The following is a 12,621-nucleotide window of genomic DNA, read 5'->3' as shown; positions in this document are numbered from 1 at the left end:
TCACACCACTGCACTATACCCAGCTGCCCATTTTGCTTTGGGTCATGGCAGCAGCACCCCCACAAACTTGGTGTGGCTACCAAGGCCTTTATAAGACGCAAAGGAACCAAACCTGAGCCCTCTGGCACATTCCTCCTGCGGGAGGAAGTCCTCCCGACTCCCTTGTAGGTGCTGAAGGAGCTCACCTGCTCTCAGACCTCGCGGCTACCTGGAGAGCCCCTGGGATTAGCTGAGTGAACACAGACGGTAGGAACCGCACTGCCAACCATTTTAAGAATGAGGAGGCTCAGTGGATGGTGGCTGCTCTCCATCTGTCAGTCAGAATGTCCCTAATGAAGGACAGGACCCAAGGGTCAACACAATTGGCCAAACTCCAGGCAGTCACCTTAGTACTGGCTGCCTGACCAACACAGGGCCACATCTTCACATTTGTTACAAACTACTGTGCCATTGGCTGAGTTGTCCCTTTCAGGGTCAAGGACTCTGGGACTCTTGCCTCACAGAGACCCAAACTTAAATCAAAACCAGAGGGCTGGGCACGGTGGCTCACACCTGTAATCCCAGCATTTTGGGAGGCCGAGGTGGGTGGATCACCTAAGGTCAGGAGTTCGAGACGATCCTGGCCAACATGGTGAAACCCCAACTCTACTAAAAATACAAAAAAAAATGGCCGGGCACGGTGGCTCATGCCTGTAATCCCAGCACTTTGGGAGGCCAAGGCAGGTGGATCACCTGAGCTCAGGAGTTCAAGACCAGCCTTGGCAACATGGTGAAACCCCGTCTCTACTAAAATACAAAAATTTAGCCAGGTGTGGCAGCGTGCACCTGTAGTCCCAGCTACTCAGGAGGCTGAGGCAGGAGAATTGCTTGAACCCGGGAGGCAGAGGTTGCAGTGAGCTGAGATCATGCAACTGCACTCCAGCCTGGGCGACAGAGCGAGACTCCACCTGCAAAAAAAAAAAAAAATTAGCCAGGCGTGGTGGCAGGCGCCTGTAATTCCAGCTATTTGGGAGGCTGAGGCAGGAAAACTGCTTGAACCCAGGAGGCGGAGGTTGCAGTAAGTGGAAATCGCACCATTGCACTGTAGCCTGGGCCACAGAGCAAGACTCTATCTCAAACAAAACAAAACAAAACAAAACAAAAACCAAAAAAAAACCTTTCCCATTACCCTTTCCTATGTTTAAAGGGGGATTTGTCTAATCTCTAAGATATATTGTTGAAACAAAATATCTTATGCTTTTAACACACTTTACAACTCCACCAAGATACTGTTAGAGACCTTGGAAATTTCAGATCTCTCTTCTTGGGTTATGCCACGTAAATGGGAAACTTGGTTACGAGCCAGACCATGAGGACACCTCATACGTCTCCTTGCGCCACCCCTTCCCACTCTCACATTGAAATGTTCCACGCTGTTTACACTAACCTATGCCTTACTCTCTATCAGTCTCCGCTTTCATCACCCCAAGGTTTCCTTAATACAATGTCAGCCCATCACAGGGCCAGTTGTATTCGCCATGCCTTTTTCTTTTCTGTAATTCTGATGCTGTGACATCTTGGGGCTTTGCTGACCCTGGAGGGACTGCCCCTCCTAGGGCTAGCCAATTCCTAGAGATTGCAAATGACCAGCTTAGGAGCGAGCCTTTCGGATGCAAGCTAGCCAATCCTAGCCCATATCCCACTACCCCCTCCACTGGGCTGTCACAGTCAGGTCCAGTATTCCCCTGCCCTAATCACCGGAGGGTCAGTACCAGGCAGTCTAGACAGCTCTACACCCCCAGCCTCCTGAAATGATTCAAACCCACCAATCCCAAGCCTGCTCACCCTGCCTCACCCATTCCTTCCCATGGAAACCACAGGAAGGGCTTTCCCACATTTCCCCTCGCTCCCCTGCCCTCCAGCCTGGCCTGGTGCGCCCCAGGTGGCCCTGTGTGGCAAGGTGTGCCCTCTCCTCTTGGGAACTGTAAGTAACAAATTCTTTCCAATGGCAGTCGAGTCCTGCTCTGTCGGCCACACTATGCCAGAATCATAATAAAACCCATTTAAAACATGATGGATCTCATAACTACTATACTTGTTACACAGGTATAATCTTAAGATGTGTGCAGTTTAATTGAAAAGTGAGCATAGGCTGGGCACAGTGGCTCACGCCTGTAATCCCAGCACTTTGGGAGGCCCAGGCAGTCGGATCACTTGAGGTCAAGAGTTCAAGACCAGCCTGGCCAACATGGTGAAAATGTAAAAACTAGCTGGGCGAGGTGGCAGGAGCCTGTAATCCCAGCTATTCGGGAGGCTGAGGCAGGAGAATCGTTTGAACCCAGGAGGCGGAGGTTGCAGTGAGCTGAGATTGCGCCACTGCACTCCAGCCTGGGTGAGAGAGCAAGACTCTGTCTCCAAAAAAAAAAAAAAGAAGAAGAAAAGAAAAGTGAGCAAGTGAGCACAACTTGAAACAGTAACAGCAAAACCCAAAGTTATCATCTAGAAACATTGCAGAGAAACTTTTGAGCAAGGAGATGAAAACAAAAATCCCAAAGCTGTAGAGCGCAGTGGCTCATGCCTGTAATCCCAGCACTTTGGGAGGCCGAGGTGGGAGAATCACTTGAATTCAGGAGTTTGAGACCAACCTGGACAACATGGAGAAACTCTGTCTCTACAAAAAATAAAATAAAATAAATAGTTGGCCTGGTGGCGCATGCCTGTAGTCCCAGCTACTTGGGAGGTCAAGGTGGGAGGATCACCTGAGCCTGGGAGGCCAAGGCTTCAGTGAGTCGTGATGGTGCCACTGCACTCCAGCCTGGGCAACAGAGTGAGATCCTGTCTCAAAAAAAGAAAAGGAGGGAAGGAAGGAAGAGAGGGAGGGAGGGAAAGGAAATCCCTAGAGCTTCCAAGAAGAAACAGAAATAAACTGCCTGCAGATGAATAAGTGAGACTGTCCACAGACTTCTCAGTGAAGCTGTGCACAGGAAGGCCATGCCGCAGCCTCGTGCACGTCCACCCCACTGTGGCCTCTCCCGTCTCCCACTATAGCCCACTATAGCCTGCCCCCATAAGGCATGGCCCAGACCAGCCCTCTGTGCCCTGCACGGCTACATCTGGCTAGTCCACCTGAATGCACTCCTCCAACCCTGACCCCATGCTGGTCTCCACTCCCTCCCTGCATCCCCAGGCCTCTCATCCTGCATGCCTGCCCCATCTCTTTCCAAACCCTCATGTCAAGACCAAGTGCCACCTGCTCCCAGAAGCCTCCGTGATTTGTCAGCCTGAACTGATGACCTGTCCTTCTTTCCCCCTCTCCCCAACACTGGTCACTACCTCAGTGGTCTTGTCTAATTCTCTGTCTTTCCTTTTTGGCCCAAGGGGCAGCACAGCCCCTGGACACAGACCCAGCTGAGATGGCATCTCAGCCTCTTACCCGCCAGCTGAGCTTGGGCAAACCACTTCGCCTCTGTGCCTCAGTCTCTTCCCCTGTAAAGTGGAGATAGCTACCCTACTTCCTGGAGTTTTCAGGAGCAGGAGCCTGTGTGTGAAGCACCCACAGCCTTGCCTGGCACACAGTGGGCCCTCAGGCCACAGTTGTCAGCTGGGAGAACCAGGTGTTGGGGGCCATGGGCTGCTGGGTGATCTCCACAGGGTTGCTGGGAGCCTCCCTCTTGGGGCCCTCAGCCTTGTGCCATCCCCTGAGAACTCTTGTCGCTATTTCATTTATGACACCTTGTTGATTAGGTCACTTTCAAACATGTGTCTTAAGGATAAAATAAAAACTGGTGGGTGGGGCTGAGGGGGTGCGGAATTCCAATTGCACACCACACACAAACACACCCAAGCAGGTGTAGGCATTCAGAGCAGGGGACGTGGTGCCAGCCCCACAGGCAAGAGCCAACACCAAGGCAGAACCGGGCTCTACTCTGAATTGTGCCACCTTCATCCCTGGGCCGACAAACACAGTGCTTCCTGTCCCGTCAGCTGGGAGCCCAGGCTACCACATTTTAGCGCCACTGCACTCCAGCCTGGGCGAGAGAGCAGGACTCTTGCTTACAGTGGAGGGCAAAGGGACTCCTCAGGAGTGGAGGTGCGCTCTGGCCCTGGCACATCTGGCTCGGGCGCTCCATGGGGTATCCACGTCCCAAATCACAGCTCTGAAATACTCTTGGTTTCCCCAGCCAGGTCCCCAGCCAAGGCCCAAGAAAGGCTGAGCATGGCAGCCAGGCACAGAGGCAGCCCGGCTCCTGGCCCCACCAGCGTACAGAGATGCATTCTGAAGCTCGGATAGTGTGTGAGGTGTGAAGCTGCCTCTGCTGCCGGTGCCACCCAACGGGAACCCCCTCCATGCCGGTGCAGCCCATGGACACGGGATGCTGGGGACGAAATGCTGACAAGCAGGCAGGAGCCCACTCAGCAACCCCCACTGACCTAAGGGTCCTCCAAGGGGCTATTTCTGGTTGAATGTGATTGCATTTTCAGTGGATAATCAATGTTTGTTGTGGACACAAATCTGGAGAGCCCCAAAGACCTCAAACATGTCCCTCAAGAATGTCAAGGACACAAAAGATAAATGCTTGAACTGGCTGGGCGCAGTGGCTCATGTCTGTAATCCCAGCACTTTGGGAGGCTGAGGCAGGTGGATCACTTTGAGGTCAGAAACTCGAGACCAGTCTGGCCAACATGGTGAAACCATTTCTCTACTAAAAATACAAAAATTAGCTGGGCATGGTGGCACACGCCTGTAATCCCAGCTACTCAGAAGGCTGAGGCAGGAGAATCACTTGAACCCAGGAGATGGAGGTTTCATTGAGCAGAGATCGCACCATTGCACTCCAGCCTGGGCAACAGAAAAAGACTCCATTTCAAAAAAAAAAAAAAAAAAAAAAAAAACAGCTTGGGCCGTTGGGTATCCCGATGTGATTATCATGCATTGCATGCCTGTATCAAGATGTCTCATGTAATCTCATGTACACCGTAAATATATACACCTAGTATGTACCCACAAAAATTAAATTTTTAAAAAATGTCAAGGAGGGCCAGGTAGGGTGGCTCAGGCCTGTAATCCTAGCAATTTGGGAGGCTATCGCTTGAGCTCAGGAGTTCAAGGCCAGCCTGGCAGCCTGAGCAACATAGCAAGACCCAGTCTCTGTAAAACACAAAACAAGAAGAAGAAGAAAGTCGAGTCTGTCCCTAGTTCAGCTGCTCACCTCTGACTTCTCTCCTTGGCCTCATGCCCAGGGCACCTTCCTGAATCCCAGAGGTGAGCAAAACTCCACATCCACAACCCCAGGGCACCCCATTGCCACCACTCCTCAGCCTTGGAAATGGAGTCATCAGGCATGAAGTTTAGATGTGCACAACCTGGCACCGAGTCCCTACGGTGGGACCATGCCCGCAGCGGCAGTGTGGAAGATGGGACAGACACAGTGAAATGCCTCCAGGGTGTGGTGGGAGGGGCTGGAACAGGGAGATGGCGCACTAGAGATGCGTCTGCATAAATACACCCACACCGAAGACTGTTCTGACCCACCTTTTTATATAATTACCATGTGTCCTTGTGGCTGTGTGGGTGGCTGTGTGTGTCTGTGCAAAGGTGTGCCTGTGTGCATCTGTCTGTCTGCAGGGGTATCTGTGTGTGTTTGTGTGTGAGCAGAGGTTCTGGAGAAGGCCTGGAAGGATCCTCTCAAACTGGAGGGGGGCTGCGGGATGAGGATTTTTCTTTTCAATGCATCTGCCCAGTTTGAGTTTCACAAATGTTAATCATTTAAAGGCAGAAAAGATATCGTTGGGGGTTTTGGGGTTTTGTTTTTTGTTTGGGTACGGGTCTTGCTCTGTTGCCCAGGCTGGATTGCAGTGGTGTGATCATAGCTCACTATAGCCTTCTAAACCCTGGGTTCAAGTAATCCTCCCTCCTCAGCCATCCCAGTAGCTAGGAATACAGGCATGTGCCACCACGCCCAGCTAATTTAAAAAAAAAAAAAAAAAATATATATATATATATATATATATATGTATGTATCTTTTTTCTTTTTTAGGGATGGGCTCTCGGGGTCTTGCTGTGTTGCCCAGGCTGGTCTCAAACTCCTGGGCTCAAGGAATCCTCCCAACTTAGCCTCCCAAAGTGCTGGGATTACAAGTGTGAGCCACCGGGCCGGTATAAAAAGATATCTAGTTAAATTTTTTTGAATTAGTGGACTACTCCCAGGCTCGTCCTCCTTTGCCACCCATTCCCAGCACATTGCCCCCGCCGGCCAGGTCCCCAGGCCTCCCAATCCTGCACCGTCCGCGGGGCGGGGGTGGGGAGGGGAGGGTGCTTTGCACTCGCGGTTCCCGCCCCTGGGAGCATTGATCCTCCCGCCCCCGCAGCCCGGAGCCCGGACCGGCCCAGGTTGCTCCCGCTGCGGCCCAGCCCAGCCCAGCCCAGCCCAGTGCCGCGCCTGTCCGCGAACCTGGCATGCCGCTCGCCCGGAGCAGGGACCTGTGTGCAGCTGTGGAACCGAGGCGCGGGCTGCGGGATCCCGCCCTACCTCCCATACACCAGGGCCCGAGATAAGAGGGTCCCAGAGGGCCAGGGGAGTCGCGGGCCCAGCGTCTCAGCGGGCACGAATTTCTTACTTTTAACCTCTTTTCTGTCGACCCCATCTGTCCCCACCTGGGAGGAGGGGGAGCAACAGGCCCCTTCCCGGTCGAGTTCAGGGCTCGGTACAAAGGCTGCACGATGCCACAGAGGGTGAATGGCCTGGTGCCAAGGCTGGGAGTGCCCAGACAGAAGGGCCACAGGGCATCCAAGAAGTGTGAGTTCAGGCCTTGAGGGCCTTGAAGGACGGAGAGAGTTCCTGACCAGGGAGAGGAGAGATTCTCAGCTGCAGGCATGGCTGGGACACAGGCCTGGTGGTGGGAAGGAGCAAGAGCTACTGTGGCCGGGGAAGGGGAGTCGAGCGGGGCTCAGGGGCTTAGTGCCCTGGGGAGCCTGGAAGTGTTGAGGCCTGGGAGGGCCTCAGGGAGTTGGGACGTGGGGTGGGGAGGACGTAGATGAGGTGTCCACACAAGGGAGAGGCTTTTAAGCGGAATCCTCCTTGGGTCCCTGGCCTGGTCCCAGCTCTGAAGAGGCTGGGGCAGGACAAAGAGCAAGGCTGTGTGGGGGTAAGGCCTTGAAAGAGACAAGTGAACAAATCCATCACTGGCTGAGCCAAGCCTCTCGAAGGTCCCACCAGGGAAACCGAGGTTGGGCCCCTGGACAGTGGGGTGCAGGAACGGTCTGCTCCAGGAGGTAAGAACAGAGCGCATGACTAATGCCACCAGGACTACTCACGGCACTGACTTCATCGCCCAGCATGCGGACGTAGGGGCCTGGCTCAATTCGCCCAACCTGCCTTTCTGGCCCTGACCCATAGCCTTCAAACTCTACTCCTGACTCACTGTACCCCACCTCCCTGCCACAGGGAGAAACATACTGAGTGCCTAGGCCCGGCGCTGCTGTGGGGAGACCAGTGTGGAGTCACACAGGGTGGAGGGGAGGACCCAGATCTAGGGTCCTGCTCCTGCCCAGTGCTGGGACCCAGCTTAGACGCGGCCTCTCCTGAATCCCCTCCTCAGCTCAGGCAGCCTGGTCCCTGGTCCTTGACCACATTCACGCTGCAGGATTTCATTTATATAAAGTATAAAACAAAGGTAAAATTAATCTATGGTGGTAAAAGTCGAAATTGTAGTTGCCTTTGGAGGCTTCTGGGAGCTGGAAATTTGCTGTAACACAATCTGGATGGAGCCGTAGCGTGGACATAGAGAAAAATCATCTGGTTGCTCACTTACGGTTTTGCACTTTACTATAAATACACAAATAAATGAATATAATAATAACACCACACTATTACTAATCATAGTTCCGCCATGTTTGAGCCCCTTCATGCAGGTAGGCCAGATATTTCTGATGCTGTGTCCCCAGTGCACAGCCCAGGGCAGCCGTCTATCCTCACAGTGGTGAACAACTATCAATATCCCCATTTTATGACGATAGAAATTGCAGTTCAGGGGAACCAAGGAACCAAGGTCTTGTCTGACTCCAAAACTCTTCCCAGAAAGCTCTGTGGCTGTTCTAGCTCTGTCCTGGGACGCTCATGTCTTGGAGAGGAAGCAAAGACAAGAGTCAGAGGCTGCAGGGAAGCTGGGGTTTCTAGGAGTGGCACCATGGCCAGTTACCATGGTCAGGCTGTGATAGGGCCTTGGGAGGAGGGATGGGTGCTCTCCAGAAGGAAGTGATGTCAGGCTGAGTTTTAGAGAATGGGTGAGGTCTAGAGCTGCAAAAACTGGACAGTGAGCTGGGCATGGTGGCTCATGCCTGTAATCCTAGCATTTTGGGAGGCCGAGGCAGGTGAATCACCTGAGGTCAGGAGTTCAAGACCAGCCTTACCAACATGGCAAAACCCTGTCTCTACTAAAAATACAAAAATTAGCTGGGCATGGTGGTGCATGCCTGTAATCCCATCTACTTGGGAGGCTGAGGTAGGAGAATCGCTTGAACCTGGGAAGTGGAGGTTGCAGTGAGCCGAGATCATGCCACTGTACTCCAGCCTGGATGACAAAGCAAGACTCCATCTCAAAAAACAAAAACAAAAAACAAAACAAACAAAAAAAACTGGACAGTGGATGGTATCCCAGGTTGAAGAAACAGCAGAAACAAAGGCTGGGAGGGAGTAATGTACAAGGTGTGGTCTGGATGGTTGGGCTGGAGCAGAGGATGCTGGAGGAGGCTCAGCAGGGCAGGTGTGGCTGTCACAGCCACTGGCTGGCACTGGCCAATGCAGGGTTCTTCTGGGAACTCTGGGGTCCTGAAACTAAGGCAGCTGAGGAACTTCCAGAATGCTTTAATAAATTAATATCAAACATGATTTGCTTTTGAGCTAACATCAGCCATGCCAAGATTCACAAAAGAGGCTGGAGAAAGGAGATTCTGCCAGGACAGATCTGATGTCAGCCACTAAGCATGGAGCCTTGTGCTATCTGGCATCTGGGATGACACAGCCTGAGCCTCCCCACCCAGGTGGCTCCCACTGAGATACCCACACTGTGATCATTGCCAAGGACACCAGACACTTCCTCCAAGCAACCCAAGAGAAGGAGGGCAGAACTCTGCTAGGTAGCCAGGGCAGTCCAGGCAGGCACATAGGGTCCAGAGGGAAGAAAATCAAGATGTCATCCAATTCCATCCTGGATATTGTAACTGAACCTAGGTTTGGCTGCTCAGCCCTCAAAAGCCAGACACAAGAGATGAGGGTTGGTGGGAGGAAAAGCAGGCTTCTTCAGAGAGCTGGCAAAACTGAGATGGGGAACTCGTGTTCTAACGTACCATCTTAAGGCCTGGGGTGGTGGCTCATGCCTGTAATCCCAGCACTTTGGGAGGCTGAAGTGGGTGGATCACTTGAAGTCAGGAGTTCAAGACCAGCCTGGCCAACATGGTGAAACCCCATCTTTACTAAAAATACAAAAATTAGCCAGGCATGGTTGGGCATGGTGGCTCATGCCTGTAATCCCAGAACTTTGGGGGGGCCGAGGCAGGTGGATCACCTGAGGTCAGGAGTTCTGGGCCAGCCTGGCCAACATGGCGAAACCCTGTCTCTACTAAAAATACAAAAATTAGGTGGGGTGCGGTGGCTCACGCCTGTAATCTCAGCACTTTGGGAGGCCGAGGCGGGCGGATCATCTGAGGTCAGGAGTTCAAGACCAGCCTGACCAACATGGCAAAATCCCGGCTCTACTAAAAATACAAAATTAGCTGGGCGTGGTGGTGGGTGCCTGTAATCACAGTTACTTGGGAGGCTGAGGCAAGAGAATCACTTGAACCTGGGAGGTGGAGGTTGTAGTGAGCCGAGATGGCGCCACTGCACTCCAGCCTGAGCGACAGAGTGAGACTCTATCTTAAAAATATAAATAAATAAAAAATAAAGTCCCATCTTCAGTATTTCAGGCTGGTCAGAGGCTTTTTGTGGGAGGGGGGATATGGGGAAACCATGAGCAGGGCTTGGGATCAAGAGGTGACCGAGGACCACAGACATCTGGGAGCCAGCGAGGGTCTGAGGAGGTTGGGAACTTCTTTGTCCTTAGTCAAGGGTCATGATGCTCCCATAAATCCTTAACAAAACATAATTCCTGGCTTACCTACTTCCCCTCTAATCCCAGAGTTAGATTTACAAACCACATGATTGCTGTTTGTGCATTTTATCTCAGTGCTGTAAATTATCCCAGTTTACAAACAGGAATGGGTAAAGGCCCCTTGAAAAAAAAACAAAAGGACTGGGCATGGTGGCTCACACCTGTAATCCCAGCACTTTGGGAGGCCGAGGCAGGCAGATCACTTGAGGTCAGGAGTTTGAGACCAGCCTGGACAACCAACATGGTAAAATCCCATTTCTACTAAAAATACAAAAATTGCCCGGCCGTGGTGGCATGAGCCTGTAATCCCAGCTACCTGGGAGGCTGAGACAGGAGAATCATGTGAACTTGGGAGATGGAGGTTGCAGTGAGCTGAGATCGTGTCACTGCACTCCAGCCTGGGCGACAGAGCAAGACTCCATCTCAAAAACAAAACAGAACAACAACAAAAAATAGAGTTAGTTGTGCCCGTTCTTTTCCACTGTTACAGTATGACCACTGGTGAACCTCTGCAGAGATTGTTTGAGGAACAGAGTTTCATTTTCATTTCAAAAGTTGTTCAGGGCCTGGCTCGGTGGCTCACGCCCGTAATCCCAATGCTTTGGGAGGCTGAGGCGGGCAGATCATGAGGTCAAGAGATTGAGACCATCCTGGTCAACAAGGTGAAGACCTGTCTCTACTAAAAATACAAAAATTAACTGGGCGTGGTGCCACACGCCTGTAGTCCCAGCTACTCGGGAGGCTGAGGCAGAAGAAGCGCTTGAACCTGGCAGGCGGAGGTTGCGGTGAGTGGAGATCGCAACCCTGCACTCCAGCCTGGGCGACAGAGCAAGACTTCATCTCAAAAAAAAAAAAAAAAAAAAGTTGTTCAGGCCAGGTGTGGTGGCTCATGGCTCATGCCTGTAGTCCCAACACTTTCGGAGGCTGAGCTGGGTGGATCCCTCGAGCTCAGAAGTTTGAGACCAGCCTAGGCAACATGGCAAGACCCTGTCTCTAGTAAAAATACAAAAAAATAGCCGGGCATAGTGGTACACACCTGTAGTCTGAACTACTCAGGAGGCTGAGGCAGGAGGATGAGTTGAGCCCAGGGGGCAGAGGTTGCAGTGAGCTGAGATCACGCCACCACACTCCAGCCTGGGTGATAGAACGAAATCCTGTGTCCAAAAAAAAAAGAGATGATCTAGTAACTAGGACCACAGGCATGTGCTACCACACCCAGCTAACTTTTTATTTTTATTTTTATTTTTTTATTTTTTGAGACAGTTTCACTCTTTCACCCAGGCTGGAGTGAAGTGGAGCAATCTCGGCTCATTGCAACCTCTGCCCTGCCTGGTTCAAGTGATTCTCCTGCCTCAGCCTCCTGAGTAGCTGGGATTATAGGCGCTTGCCACCACGCCTGGCTAATTTTTGTATTTTCTGTAGAGACGGGGTTTCACCATGTTGGCCAGGCTGGTCTTGAACTCCTGACCTCAGGTGATCCACCTCCCTTGGCCTCCCAAAGTGCTAGGATTACAGACATGAGCCACCACGCCCGGCCTCACACCCAGCTAATTTTTTTTTAATTATTTGTAGAGACGGAGTCTCACTATGTTGCCCAGGCTGGTCTCAAACTCCTGGGCTTAAGCAATCCTCCTGCCTCCGCCTCCCAATGTGCTGGGGGTACAGGCGTGAGCCACCACGCCTGGCATCAGTGGATCATCTTAAAATCAATGACATTTTACACACAAGTGTTACCAGAAAGGGGACTGATCCAGACCCCATGAGAGAGTTCTTGGATCTCATGCAAGAAGGAATTCGGGCACGCCCACAGAGTAAAATGAAAGCAAGTTTCTTTAAAAAGTAAAGGAATAGGCCAGGCGCGGTGGCTCATGCCTGTAATTCCAGCATTTTGGGAAGCTGAGGAGGGAGAATAAAAAAATGGCTACTCCACAGGCAGAGCAGTGGCACGGGCTGCTCTACTGAGCATACTTATGGTTATTTCTTAATCAGATGCAAAACAAGGGGTGGATTATTCATAAGTTTTCCAGGAAAGGGGCAGGCAATTCCTGGAACTGAGGGTTCCTTCACTTTTTAAACCATATAGGGTAATTTCTGGGTGTTGCCATGGCATTTGTAAACTGTCATGGCACTGGCTGGAGTGTCTTTTAGCATGCTAATCCTAATGCTAATGTATTATAATTATCGTATAATGAGCAGTGAGGATGACCAGGTCACTTTCGTCACCATCTTGGTCTTGGTGGGTTTTCGCTGGCTTCTTTATTGCATCCTGGTTTTTTTATTTATTTATTTTTATTTTTATTCATATATTTATTTATTTATTTTGAGATGGAGTCTCCTCTGTCGCCCAGGCTGGAGTGCAGTGGTGCGATCTCAGCTCACCACAAGCTCCGCCTCCCAGGTTCATGTATTCTCCTGCCTCAGCCTCTAGAGTAGCTGGGACTACAGGTGTCCACCACCACGCTCGGCTAATTTTTTGTATTTTTAGTAGAGACG

Source organism: Nomascus leucogenys, chromosome 22a (genome assembly GCF_006542625.1).
Source record: "Nomascus leucogenys isolate Asia chromosome 22a, Asia_NLE_v1, whole genome shotgun sequence".
Taxonomy (NCBI): Eukaryota; Metazoa; Chordata; class Mammalia; order Primates; family Hylobatidae; genus Nomascus; species Nomascus leucogenys.
Note: the sequence above shows the minus strand (reverse complement) of the source record.